This window comes from Bufo gargarizans, chromosome 1 (assembly GCF_014858855.1).
Source record: "Bufo gargarizans isolate SCDJY-AF-19 chromosome 1, ASM1485885v1, whole genome shotgun sequence".
Lineage (NCBI taxonomy): Eukaryota > Metazoa > Chordata > Amphibia > Anura > Bufonidae > Bufo > Bufo gargarizans.
The window spans coordinates 24593192-24606303 of NC_058080.1; positions in this window are offsets into that span (position 1 = coordinate 24593192).

A 13112-nucleotide genomic window follows, 5' to 3' on the forward strand; every position below is an offset into this window, starting at 1 on the left:
GAACAGGCCATTGTCAGATATTTAGGCCCCAGCACCCAGACAAAGGAAAGAGGTCCCATAGAAGAGAATAAGGCTTCAAGTCATAGCAAAGAATCAGGCTTCATATCATAGCAGAGAATCAGGCTTAATGTCATTGAAGAGAATCAGGCTTCACGTCACCCACCACTGGAACAGGCCATTGTCAGATATTTAGGCCCCGGCACCCAGACAGAGGAGAGAGGTCCCATAGCAGAGAATCAAGCTTCATGTCACCCATCACTGGAACAGGCCATTGTAAGATATTTAGGCCCCGTCACCGAGACAGAGGAGAGATGTCCCATAGCAGAGAATCAGGCTTCATGTCATAGCAGAGAATAAGGCTTCATGTCACCCACCAATGGAAGAGGCCATTGTCAGATATTTTTAGGCCCCGGCACCCAGACAGAGAAGAGAGGTCCCATGGCAGAGAATCAAGCTTCATGTCATAGCAGAGAATCATGCTTCATGTCACCCAACACTGGAAAAGGCCACTGTCAGATATTTTAAGGCCCCGGCACCCAGACAGAGGAGAGAGGTCCCATAGCAGAGAATCAGGCTTCATGTCATAGCAAAGAATCAGGCTTCAAGTCATAGCAGAGAATCAGGCTTCATGTCATAGCAGAGAATCAGGCTTCACGTCACCCACCACTGGAACAGGCCATTGTCAGATATTTAGGCCCCGGCACCCAGACAGAGGAGAGAGGTCCCATAGCAGAGAATCAGGCTTCATGTCATAACAGAGAATCAGGCTTCACAACACCCACCAATGGAACAGGCCATTGTCAGATATTTAGGCCCCGGCACCCAGACAAAGGAGAGAGGTCCCATAGAAGAGAATAAGGCTTCATGTCATAGCAGAGAATCAGGCTTCAAGTCATAGCAAAGAATCAGGCTTCATGTCATAGCTGAGAATCAGGCTTCACGTCACCCACCACTGGAACAGGCCATTGTCAGATATTTAAGCCCCGGCACCCAGACAGAGGAGAGAGGTACCATAGCAGAGAATCAGGCTTCATGTCACCCAACACTGGAACAGGCCATTGTAAGATATTTAGGCCCCGGCACCGTGACAGAGGAGAGATGTCCCATAGCAGAGAATCAGGCTTCATGTCATAGCAGAGAATAAGGCTTCATGTCACCCACCAATGGAACAGGCCATTGTCAGATATTTTAGGCCCCGGCACAAGGATAGAGAAGAGAGGTCCCATAGCAGAGAATCAGGCTTTATGTCATAGCAGAGAATCATGCTTCATGTCACCCAACACTGGAACAGGCCATTGTCAGATATTTTTAGGTCTCGGCACCCAGACAGAGGAGAGAGGTCCCCTAGCAGAGAATAAGGCTTCATGTCATAGCAGAGAATCATGCTTCATGTCACCCAACACTGGAAAAGGCCACTGTCAGGTATTTTAAGGCCCCGGCACCCAGACAGAGGAGAGAGGTCCCATAGCAGAGAATCAGGCTTCATGTCATAGCAGAGAATCAGGCTTCACGTCACCCACCACTGGAACAGGCCATTGTCAGATATTTAGGCCCCGGCACCCAGACAGAGGATAGAGGTCCCATAGCAGAGAATCAGGCTTCATGTCACCCAACACTGGAACAGGCCATTGTAAGATATTTAGGCCCCGGCACCGAGACAGAGGAGAGATGTCCCATAGCAGAGAATACGGCTTCATGTCATAGCAGAGAATCAGGCTTCATGTCACCCACCAAAGGAAGAGGCCATTGTCAGATATTTTTAGGCCCAGATACCCAGACAGAGAAGAGAGGTCCCATAGCAGAGAATCAGGCTTCATCTCATAGCAGAGAATCATGCTTCATGTCACCCAACACTGGAACAGGCCATTGTCAGATATTTTCAGGTCCTGGCACCCAGACAGAGGAGAGAGGTCCCCTAGCAGAGAATCAGGCTTCATGTCATAGCAGAGAATCATGCTTCATGTCACCCAACACTGGAAAAGGCCACTGTCAGATATTTTAAGGCCCCGGCACCCAGACAGAGGAGAGAGGTCCCATAGCAGAGAATCAGGCTTCATGTCATAGCAAAAAATCACGCTTCAAGTCATAGCAGAGAATCAGGCTTCACGTCACCTACCACTGGAACAGGCCATTGTCAGATATTTAGGCCCCGGCACCCAGACAGAGGAGAGAGGTCCCATAGCAGAGAATCAGGCTTCATGTCATAACAGAGAATCAGGCTTCACAACACCCACCACTGGAACAGGCCATTGTCAGATATTTAGGCCCCGGCACCCAGACAAAGGCGAGAGGTCCCATAGAAGAGAATAAGGCTTCATTTCATAGCAGAGAATCAGGCTTCAAGTCATAGCAAAGAATCAGGGTTCATGTCATAGCAGAGAATCAGGCTTCACGTCACCCACCACTGGAACAGGCCATTGTCAGATATTTAGGCCCCGGCACCCAGACAGAGGAGAGAGGTGCAATAGCAGAGAATCAGGCTTCATGTCACCCAACACTGGAACAGGCCATTGTAAGATATTTAGGCCCCGGCACCGAGACAGAGGAGAGATGTCCCATAGCAGAGAATCAGGCTTCATGTCATAGCAGAGAATAAGGCTTTATGTCACTCACCAATGGAACAGGCCATTGTCAGATATTTTAGGCCCCGGCACCCAGATAGAGAAGAGAGGTCCCCTAGCAGAGAATCAGGCTTCATGTCATAGCAGAGAATCATGCTTCATGTCACCCAACACTGGAAAAGGCCACTGTCAGATATTTTAAGGCCCCGGCACCCAGACAGAGGAGAGAGGTCCCATAGCAGAGAATCAGGCTTCATGTCATAGCAAAAAATCACGCTTCAAGTCATAGCAGAGAATCAGGCTTCACGTCACCTACCACTGGAACAGGCCATTGTCAGATATTTAGGCCCCGGCACCCAGACAGAGGAGAGAGGTCCCATAGCAGAGAATCAGGCTTCATGTCATAACAGAGAATCAGGCTTCACAACACCCACCACTGGAACAGGCCATTGTCAGATATTTAGGCCCCGGCACCCAGACAAAGGCGAGAGGTCCCATAGAAGAGAATAAGGCTTCATTTCATAGCAGAGAATCAGGCTTCAAGTCATAGCAAAGAATCAGGGTTCATGTCATAGCAGAGAATCAGGCTTCACGTCACCCACCACTGGAACAGGCCATTGTCAGATATTTAGGCCCCGGCACCCAGACAGAGGAGAGAGGTGCAATAGCAGAGAATCAGGCTTCATGTCACCCAACACTGGAACAGGCCATTGTAAGATATTTAGGCCCCGGCACCGAGACAGAGGAGAGATGTCCCATAGCAGAGAATCAGGCTTCATGTCATAGCAGAGAATAAGGCTTTATGTCACTCACCAATGGAACAGGCCATTGTCAGATATTTTAGGCCCCGGCACCCAGATAGAGAAGAGAGGTCCCCTAGCAGAGAATCAGGCTTCATGTCATAGCAGAGAATCATGCTTCATGTCACCCAACACTGGAAAAGGCCACTGTCAGATATTTTAAGGCCCCGGCACCCAGACAAAGGAGAGAGGTCCCATAGCAGAGAATCAGGCTTTATGTCATAGCAGAGAATTAGGCTTCACGTCACCCACCACTGGAACAGGCCATTGTCAGATATTTAGGCCCCGGCACCCAGACAGAGGAGAGAGGTCCCATAGCAGAGAATCAGGCTTCATGTCATAGCATAGAATCAGGCTTCATGTCATAGCAGAGAATCAGGCTTTAAGTCATAGCAGAGAATCAGGCTTCATGTCATAGCAGAGAATCAGGCTTCACGTCACCTACCACTGGAACAGGCCGTTGTCAGATATTTAGGCCCCGGCACCCAGACAGAGGAGAGAGGTCCTATAGCCAAGAATCAGGCTTTATGTCATAGCAGAGAATAAGACTTCATGTCACCCACCAATGGAACAGGCCAGTGTCAGATATGTAGGCCCCGGCCCCTAGACAGAGGAGAGAGGTCCTATAGCAGAGAATCAGGCGTCATGTCATAGCAGAGAATAAGGATTCATGTCACCCACCAATGGAACAGGCCAGTGTCAGATATTTAGGCCCAGGCACCCAGACAGAGGAGAGAGGTCCCATAGCAGAGAATCAGGCTTCATGTCATAGCAGAGAATCAGGCTTCAAGTGATAGCAGAGAATCAGGCTTCATGTCATAGCAGAGATCCAGTCTTCACGTCAATCACCACTAGAACAGGCCATTGTCAGATATTTAGGCCCCGGCACCCACACAGAGGAGAGAGGTCCCATAGCAAAGAATCAGGCTTCACGTCACCCACCACTGGAACAGGCCATTGTCTGATTTTTAGGCCCGGCACTGAGACAGAGGAGAGAGGTCCCATAGCAGAGTATCAGGCTTCATATCATAGCAGAGAATCAGGCTTCAAGTCATAGCAGAGAATCAGGCTTCAAGTCATAGCAGAGAATCAGGCTTCATGTCATAGCAGAGAATCAGGCTTCACGTCACCTACCACTGGAACAGGCCATTGTCAAATATTTAGGCCCCGGCACCCAGACAGAGGAGAGAGGTCCCATAGCAGAGAATCAGGCTTCATGTAATAGCAGAGAATAAGGCTTCACGTCACCCACCACTGGAACAGGCCATTGTCAGATATTTAGGCCCCGGCATCCAGACAGAGGAGAGAGGTACCATAGCAGAGAATCAGGCTTCATGTCACCCAACACTGGAACAGCCCATTGTCAGATATTTAGGCCCTGGCAACGAGACAGAGGAGAGATGTCCCATAGCAGAGAATCAGGCTTCATGTCATAGCAGAGAATAAAGCTTCATGTCACCCACCAATGGAACAGGCCATTGTCTGATATTTTAGGCCCCGGCACCCAGATAGAGAAGAGAGGTCCCATAGCAGAGAATCAGGCTTCATGTCATAGCAGAGAATCATGCTTCATGTCACCCAACACTGGAACAGGCCATTGTCAGATGTTTTTAGGTCTCGGCACCCAGACAGAGGAGAGAGGTCCCCTAGCAGAGAATCAGGCTTCATGTCATAGCAGAGAATCATGCTTTATGTCACCCAACACTGGAAAAGGCCACTGTCAGATATTTTAAGGCCCCGGAACCCAGACAGAGTTGAGAGGTCCCATAGCAGAGAATCAGGCTTCACGTCACCCACCACTGGAAATGGCCATTGTCAGATATTTAGGCCCCGGCACCCAGACAGAGGAGATAGGTCCCATAGCAAAGAATCAGGCTTCATGTCATAGCAAAGAATCAGGCTTTAAGTCATAGCAGAGAATCAAGCTTCACGTCATAGCAGAGAATCAGGCTTCATGTCATAGCAGAGAATTAGGCTTCACGTCACCCACCACTGGAACAGGCCATTGTCAGATATTTAGGCCCCGGCACCCAGACAGAGGAGAGAGGTCCCATAGCAGAGAATCAGGCTTCATGTCATAGCAAAGAATCAGGCTTCAAGTCATAGCAGAGAATCAGGCTTCATGTCATAGCAGAGAATCAGGCTTCACGTCACCCACCACTGGAACAGGCCATTGTCAGATATTTAGGCCCCGGCACCCAGACAGAGGAGAGAGGTCCCATAGCAGAGAATCAGGCTTCATGTTATAGCAGAGAATCAGGCTTTAAGTCATAGCAGAGAATCAGGCTTCATGTCATAGCAGAGAATCAGGCTTCACGTCACCCACCACTGAAACAGGCCGTTGTCAGATATTTAGGCCCCGGCACCCAGACAGAGGAGAGAGGTCCTATAGCAAAGAATCAGGCTTCATGTCATAGCAGAGAATAAGGCTTCATGTAACCCACCAATGGAACAGGCCAGTGTCAGATATTTAGGCCCCGGCCCCTAGACAGAGGAGAGAGGTCCCATAGCAGAGAATCAGGCTTCATGTCATAGCAGAGAATCAGGCTTCAAGTCATAGCAGAGAATCAGGCTTCATGTCATAGCAAAGAATCAGGCTTCACGTCAATCACCACTGGAACAGGCTATTGTTAGATATTTAGGCCTCGGCACCCAGACAGAGGAGAGAGGTCCCATAGCAGAGAATCTAGCTTCATGTCATAGCAGAGAATCAGGCTTCACGTCACCCACCACTGGAACAGGCCATTGTCAGATATTTAGGCCCCGACACCCAGACAGAGGAGAGAGGTCCCATAGCAGAGAATCAGGCTTCATGTCATGGCAGAGAATCAGGCTTCATGTCATGGCAGAGAATCAGGCTTCATGTCATAGCAGAGAATCAGGCTTCACGTCACCCACCACTGGAACAGGCCATTGTCAGATATTTTTAGGCCCCGGCACCCAGACAGAGGAGAGAGGTCCCATAGCAGAGAATCAGGCTTCATGTAATAGCAGAGAATCAGGCTTCACGTCACCCACCACTGTAACAGGCCATTGTCAGATATTTAGGCCCCGACACCCAGACAGAGGAGAGAGGTCCCATAGCAGAGAATCAGGCTTCATGTCATAGCAGAGAATCAGGCTTCAAGTCATAGCAGAGAATCAGGCTTCATGTCATAGCAGAGAATTAGGCTTCACGTCACCCACCACTGGAATAGGCCATTGTCAGATATTTAGGCCCCGGCACCCAGACAAAGGAGAGAGGTCCCATAGAAGAGAATAAGGCTTCATGTCATAGCAGAGAATCAGGCTTCAAGTCATAGCAAAGAATCAGGCTTCATGTCATAGCAGAGAATAAGGCTCCATGTCACCCACCACTGGAACAGGATATTGTCAGATATTTAGGCCCCGGGACCCAGACATAGGAGAGAGGTCCCATAGCAGAGAATCAGGCTTCATGTCATAGCAGAGAATCAGGCTTCACGTCACCCACCACTGGAACAGGCCATTGTCAGAAATTTAGGCCCCGGCACCCAGACAGAGGAGAGAGTTCCCATAGCAGAGAATCAGGCTTCATGTCACCCAACACTGGAACAGGCCATTGTAAGATATTTAGGCCCCGGCACCGAGACAGAGGAGAGATGTTCCATAGCAGAGAATCAGGCTTCATGTCATAGCAGAGAATAAGGCTTCATGTCACCCACCAATGGAAGAGGACATTGTCAGATATTTTTAGGCCCCGGCACCCAGACAGAGAAGAGAGGTCCCCTAGCAGAGAATCAGGCTTCATGTCACCCAACACTGGAAAAGGCCACTGTCAGATATTTTAGGGCCCGACACCCAGAGAGAGGAGAGAGGTCCCATAGCAGAGAATCAGGCTTCACGTCACCCACCAGTGGAACAGGCCATTGTCAGATATTTAGGCCCCGGCACCCAGATAGAGGAGAGAGGTCCCATAGCAGAGAATCAGGCTTCATGTCATAGCAGAGAATCAGGCTTCAAGTCATAGCAGAGAATCAGGCTTCATGTCATAGCAGAGAATTAGGCTTCACGTCACCCACCACTGGAACAGGCCATTGTCAGATATTTAGGCCCCGGCACCCAGACAGAGGAGAGAGGTCCCATAGCAGAGAATTAAGCTTCATGTCATAGCAAAGAATAGGGCTTCAAGTCTTAGCAGAGAATCAGGCTTCATTCCATAGCAGAGAATCAGGCTTCACGTCACCCACCACTGGAACACGCCATTGTCAGATATTTAGGCCCCGGCACCCAGACAGAGGAGAGAGGTCCCATAGCAGAGAATCAGGCTTCATGTCATAGCAGAGATTCAGGCTTTAAGTCATAGCAGAGAATCAGGCTTCATGTCATAGCAGAGAATCAGGCTTCACTTCACCCACCACTGGAACAGGCCATTGTCAGATATTTAGGCCCCGGCACCCAGACAGAGGAGAGAGGTCCTATAGCAGAGAATCAGGCTTCATGTCATAGCAGAGAATAAGGCTTCATGTCACCCACCAATGGAACAGGCCAGTGTCAGATATTTAGGCCCCGGCACCCAGACAGAGGAGAGAGGTCCTATAGCAGAGAATCAGGCTTCATGTCATAGCAGAGAATAAGGCTTCATGTCACCCACCAATGGAACAGGCCAGTGTCAGATATTTAGGCCCCGGCACCCAGACAGAGGAGAGAGGTCCCATAGCAGAGAATCAGGCTTCATGTCATAGCAGAGAATCAGGCTTCAAGTCATAGCACAGAATCAGGCTTCATGTCATAGCAGATTATCAGGCTTCACGTCACGCACCACTAGAACAGGCCATTGTCAGATATTTAGGCCCCGGCACCCAGACAGAGGAGAGAGGTCCCATAGCAAAGAATCAGGCTTCATGTCACCCAACATTGGAACAGGCCATTGTCAGATATTTAGGCCCGGCACCGAGACAGAGGAGAGATGTCCCATAGCAGAAAATCAGGCTTCAAGTCATAGTAGAGAATCAGGCTTCATGTCACAGCAGAGAATCAGGCTTCACGTCACCCACCACTGGAACAGGCCATTGTCAGATATTAAGGCCCCGGCACCCAGACAGAGGAGAGAGGTCCCATAGCAGAGAATCAGGCTTCATGTCATAGCAGAGAATTAGGCTTCACGTCACCCACCACTGGAACAGGCCATTGTCAGATATTTAGGCCCCGGCACCCAGACAAAGGAGAGAGGTCCCAAAGAAGAGAATAAGGCTTCATGTCATAGCAGAGAATCAGGCTTCAAGTCATAGCAAAGAATCAGGCTTCATGTCATAGCAGAGAATCAGGCTTCATGTCACCCACCACTGGAACAGGACATTGTAAGATATTTAGGCCCCGGGACCCAGACATAGGAGAGAGGTCCCATAGCAGAGAATCAGGCTTCAAGTCATAGCAGAGAATCAGGCTTCACGTCACCCACCACTGGAACAGGCCATTGTCAGATATTTAGGCCCAGGCACCAAGACAGAGGAGAGAGGTACCATAGCAGAGAATCAGGCTTTATGTCACCCAACACTGGAACAGGCCATTGTCAGATATTTAGGCCCCGGCAGCGAGACAGAGGAGAGATGTCCCATAGCAGAGAATCAGGCTTCATGTCATAGCAGAGAATCAGGCTTCAAGTCATAGCAGAGAGTCAGGCTTCATGTCATAGCAGAGAATCAGGCTTCACGTCACCCACCACTGGAACAGGCCATTGTCAGATATTTAGGCCCCAGCACCCAGACTGAGGAGAGAGGTCCCATAACAGAGAATCAAGCTTCATGTGACCCAACACTGGAACAGGCCATTGTCAGATAGTTAGGCCCCGGCACTGAGACAGAGGAGAGATGTCCCATAGCAGAGAATTAAGTCGTCAAGTCATAGCAGAGAATCAGGCTTTATGTCATAGCAGAGAATCAGGATTCAGGTCACCCACCACTGGAATAGGCCATTGTCAGATATTTAGGCCCCGGCACCCAGACAGAGGAGAGAGGTCCCATAGCAGAGAATCAGGCTTCATGTCATAGCAGAGAATCAGGCTTCACGTCACCCACCACTGGAACAGGCCATTGTCAGATATTTAGGCCCCGGCACCCAGACAGAGAAGAGAGGTCCCATAGCAGAGAATCAGGCTTTATGTCATAGCAGAGAATCAGGCTTCAAGTCATAGCAGAGAATCAGGCTTCACGTCACCCAACACTGGAACAGGCAATTGTAAGATATTTAGGCCCCGGCACCCAGACAGAGAAGAGAGGTCCCATAGCAGAGAATCAGGCTTCATGTCATAGCAGAGAATAATGCTTCATGTCACCCAACACTGGAACAGGCCATTGTCAGATAGTTTTAGGTCCCGGCACGCAGACAGAGGAGAGAGGTCCCCTAGCAGAGAATCAGGCTTCATGTCACCCACCACTGGAACAGGCCATTGTCAGATATTTAGGCCCCGGCATCCAGACAGAGGAGAGAGGTACCATAGCAGAGAATCAGGCTTCATGTCACCCAACACTGGAACAGGCCATTGTCAGATATTTAGGCCCCGGCAACGAGACAGAGGAGAGATGTCCCATAGCAGAGAATCAGGCTTCATGTCATAGCAGAGAATAAAGCTTCATGTCACCCACCAATGGAACAGGCCATTGTCTGATATTTTAGGCCCCGGCACCCAGATAGAGAAGAGAGGTCCCATAGCAGAGAATCAGGCTTCATGTCATAGCAGAGAATCATGCTTCATGTCACCCAACACAGGAACAGGCCATTGTCAGATATTTTTAGGTCTCGGCACCCAGACAGAGGAGAGAGGTCCCCTAGCAGAGAATCAGGCTTCATGTCATAGCAGAGAATCATGCTTTATGTCACCCAACACTGGAAAAGGCCACTGTCAGATATTTTAAGGCCCCGGCACCCAGACAGAGGAGAGAGGTCCCATAGCAGAGAATCAGGCTTCACGTCACCCACCACTGGAACAGGCCATTGTCAGATATTTAGGCCCCGGCACCCAGACAGAGGAGAGAGGTCCCATAGCAGAGAATCAGGCTTCATGTCATAGCAAATGATCAGGCTTCAAGTCATAGCAGAGAATCAAGCTTCACGTCATAGCAGAGAATCAGGCTTCATGTCATAGCAGAGAATTAGGCTTCACGTCACCCACAACTGGAACAGGCCATTGTCAGATATTTAGGCCCCGGCACCCAGACAGAGGAGAGAGGTCCCATAGCAGAGAATCAGGCTTCATGTCATAGCAAAGAATCAGGCTTCAAGTCATAGCAGAGAATCAGGCTTCATGTCATAGCAGAGAATCAGGCTTCACGTCACCCACCACTGGAACAGGCCATTGTCAGATATTTAGGCCCCGGCACCCAGACAGAGGAGAGAGGTCCCATAGCAGAGAATCAGGCTTCATGTCATAGCAGAGAATCAGGCTTTAAGTCATAGCAGAGAATCAGGCTTCATGTCATAGCAGAGAATCAGGCTTCATGTCACCCACCACTGGAACAGGCCGTTGTCAGATATTTAGGCCCCGGCACCCAGACAGAGGAGAGAGGTCCTATAGCAAAGAATCAGGCTTCATGTCATAGCAGAGAATAAGGCTTCATGTAACCCACCAATGGAACAGGCCAGTGTCAGATATTTAGGCCCCGGCCCCTAGACAGAGGAGAGAGGTCCCATAGCAGAGAATCAGGCTTCATGTCATAGCAGAGAATCAGGCTTCAAGTCATAGCAGAGAATCAGGCTTCATGTCATAGCAAAGAATCAGGCTTCACGTCAATCACCACTGGAACAGGCCATTGTTAGATATTTAGGCCCCGGCACCCAGACAGAGGAGAGAGGTCCCATAGCAGAGAATCTAGCTTCATGTCATAGCAGAGAATCAGGCTTCACGTCACCCTCCACTGGAACAGGCCATTGTCAGATATTTAGGCCCCGACACCCAGACAGAGGAGAGATTTCCCATAGCAGAGAATCAGGCTTCATGTCATAGCAGAGAATCAGGCTTCATGTCATAGCAGAGAATTAGGCTTCACATCACCCACCACTGAAACAGGCCATTGTCAGATATTTTTAGGCCCTGGCACCCAGACAGAGGAGAGAGGTCCCATAGCAGAGAATCAGGCTTCATGTAATAGCAGAGAATCAGGCTTCACGTCACCCACCACTGTAACAGGCCATTGTCAGATATTTAGGCCCCGACACCCAGACAGAGGAGAGAGGTCCCATAGCAGAGAATCAGGCTTCATGTCATAGCAGAGAATCATGCTTCAAGTCATAGCAGAGAATCAGGCTTCATATCATAGCAGAGAATTAGGCTTCACGTCACCCACCACTGGAATGGGCCATTGTCAGATATTTAGGCCCCGGCACCCAGACAAAGGAGAGAGGTCCCATAGAAGAGAATAAGGCTTCATGTCATAGCAGAGAATCAAGCTTCAAGTCATAGCAAAGAATCAGGCTTCATGTCATAGCAAAGAATAAGGCTCCATGTCACCCACCACTGGAACAGGCCATTGTCAGAAATTTAGGCCCCGGCACCCAGACAGAGGAGAGAGTTCCCATAGCAGAGAATCAGGCTTCATGTCACCCAACACTGGAACAGGCCATTGTAAGATATTTATGCCCCGGCACCGAGACAGAGGAGAGATGTTCCATAGCAGAGAATCAGGCTTCATGTCATAGCAGAGAATAAGGCTTCATGTCACCCACCAATGGAAGAGGACATTGTCAGATATTTTTGAGCCCCGGCATCCAGACAGAGAAGAGAGGTCCCATAGCAGAGAATCAGGCTTCATGTCAAAGCAGAGAATCATGCTTCATGTCACCCAACACTGGAACAGGCCATTGTCAGATATTTTTAGGTCCTGGCACCCAGACAGAGGAGAGAGGTCCCCTAGCAGAGAATCAGGCTTCATGTCATAGCAGAGAATCATGCTTCATGTCACCCAACACTGGAAAAGGCCACTGTCAGATATTTTAAGGCCCTGGCACCCAGAGAGAGGAGAGAGGTCCCATAGCAGAGAATCAGGCTTCACGTCACCCACCACTGGAACAGGCCATTGTCAGATATTTAGGCCCCGGCACCCAGACAGAGGAGAGAGGTCCCATAGCAGAGGATCAGGCTTCATGTCATAGCAGAGAATCAGGCTTCAAGTCATAGCAGAGAATCAGGCTTCATGTCATAGCAGAGAATTAGGCTTCACGTCACCCACCACTGGAACAGGCCATTGTCAGATATTTAGGCCCCGGCACCCAGACAGAGGAGAGAGGTCCCATAGCAGAGAATTAAGCTTCATGTCATAGCAAAGAATAGGGCTTCAAGTCATAGCAGAGAATCAGGCTTCATTCCATAGCAGAGAATCAGGCTTCACGTCACCCACCACTGGAACACGCCATTGTCAGATATTTAGGCCCCGGCACCCAGACAGAGGAGAGAGGTCCCATAGCAGAGAATCAGGCTTCATGTCAAAGCAGAGATTCAGGCTTTAAGTCTTAGCAGAGAATCAGGCTTCATGTCATAGCAGAGAATCAGGCTTCACTTCACCCACCACTGGAACAGGCCGTTGTCAGATATTTAGGCCCCGGCACCCAGACAGAGGAGAGAGGTCCTATAGCAGAGAATCAGGCTTCATGTCATAGCAGAGAATAAGGCTTCATGTCACCCACCAATGGAACAGGCCAGTGTCAGATATTTAGGCCCCGGCACCCAGACAGAGGAGAGAGGTCCTATAGCAGAGGATCAGGCTTCATGTCATAGCAGAGAATCAGGCTTCAAGTCATA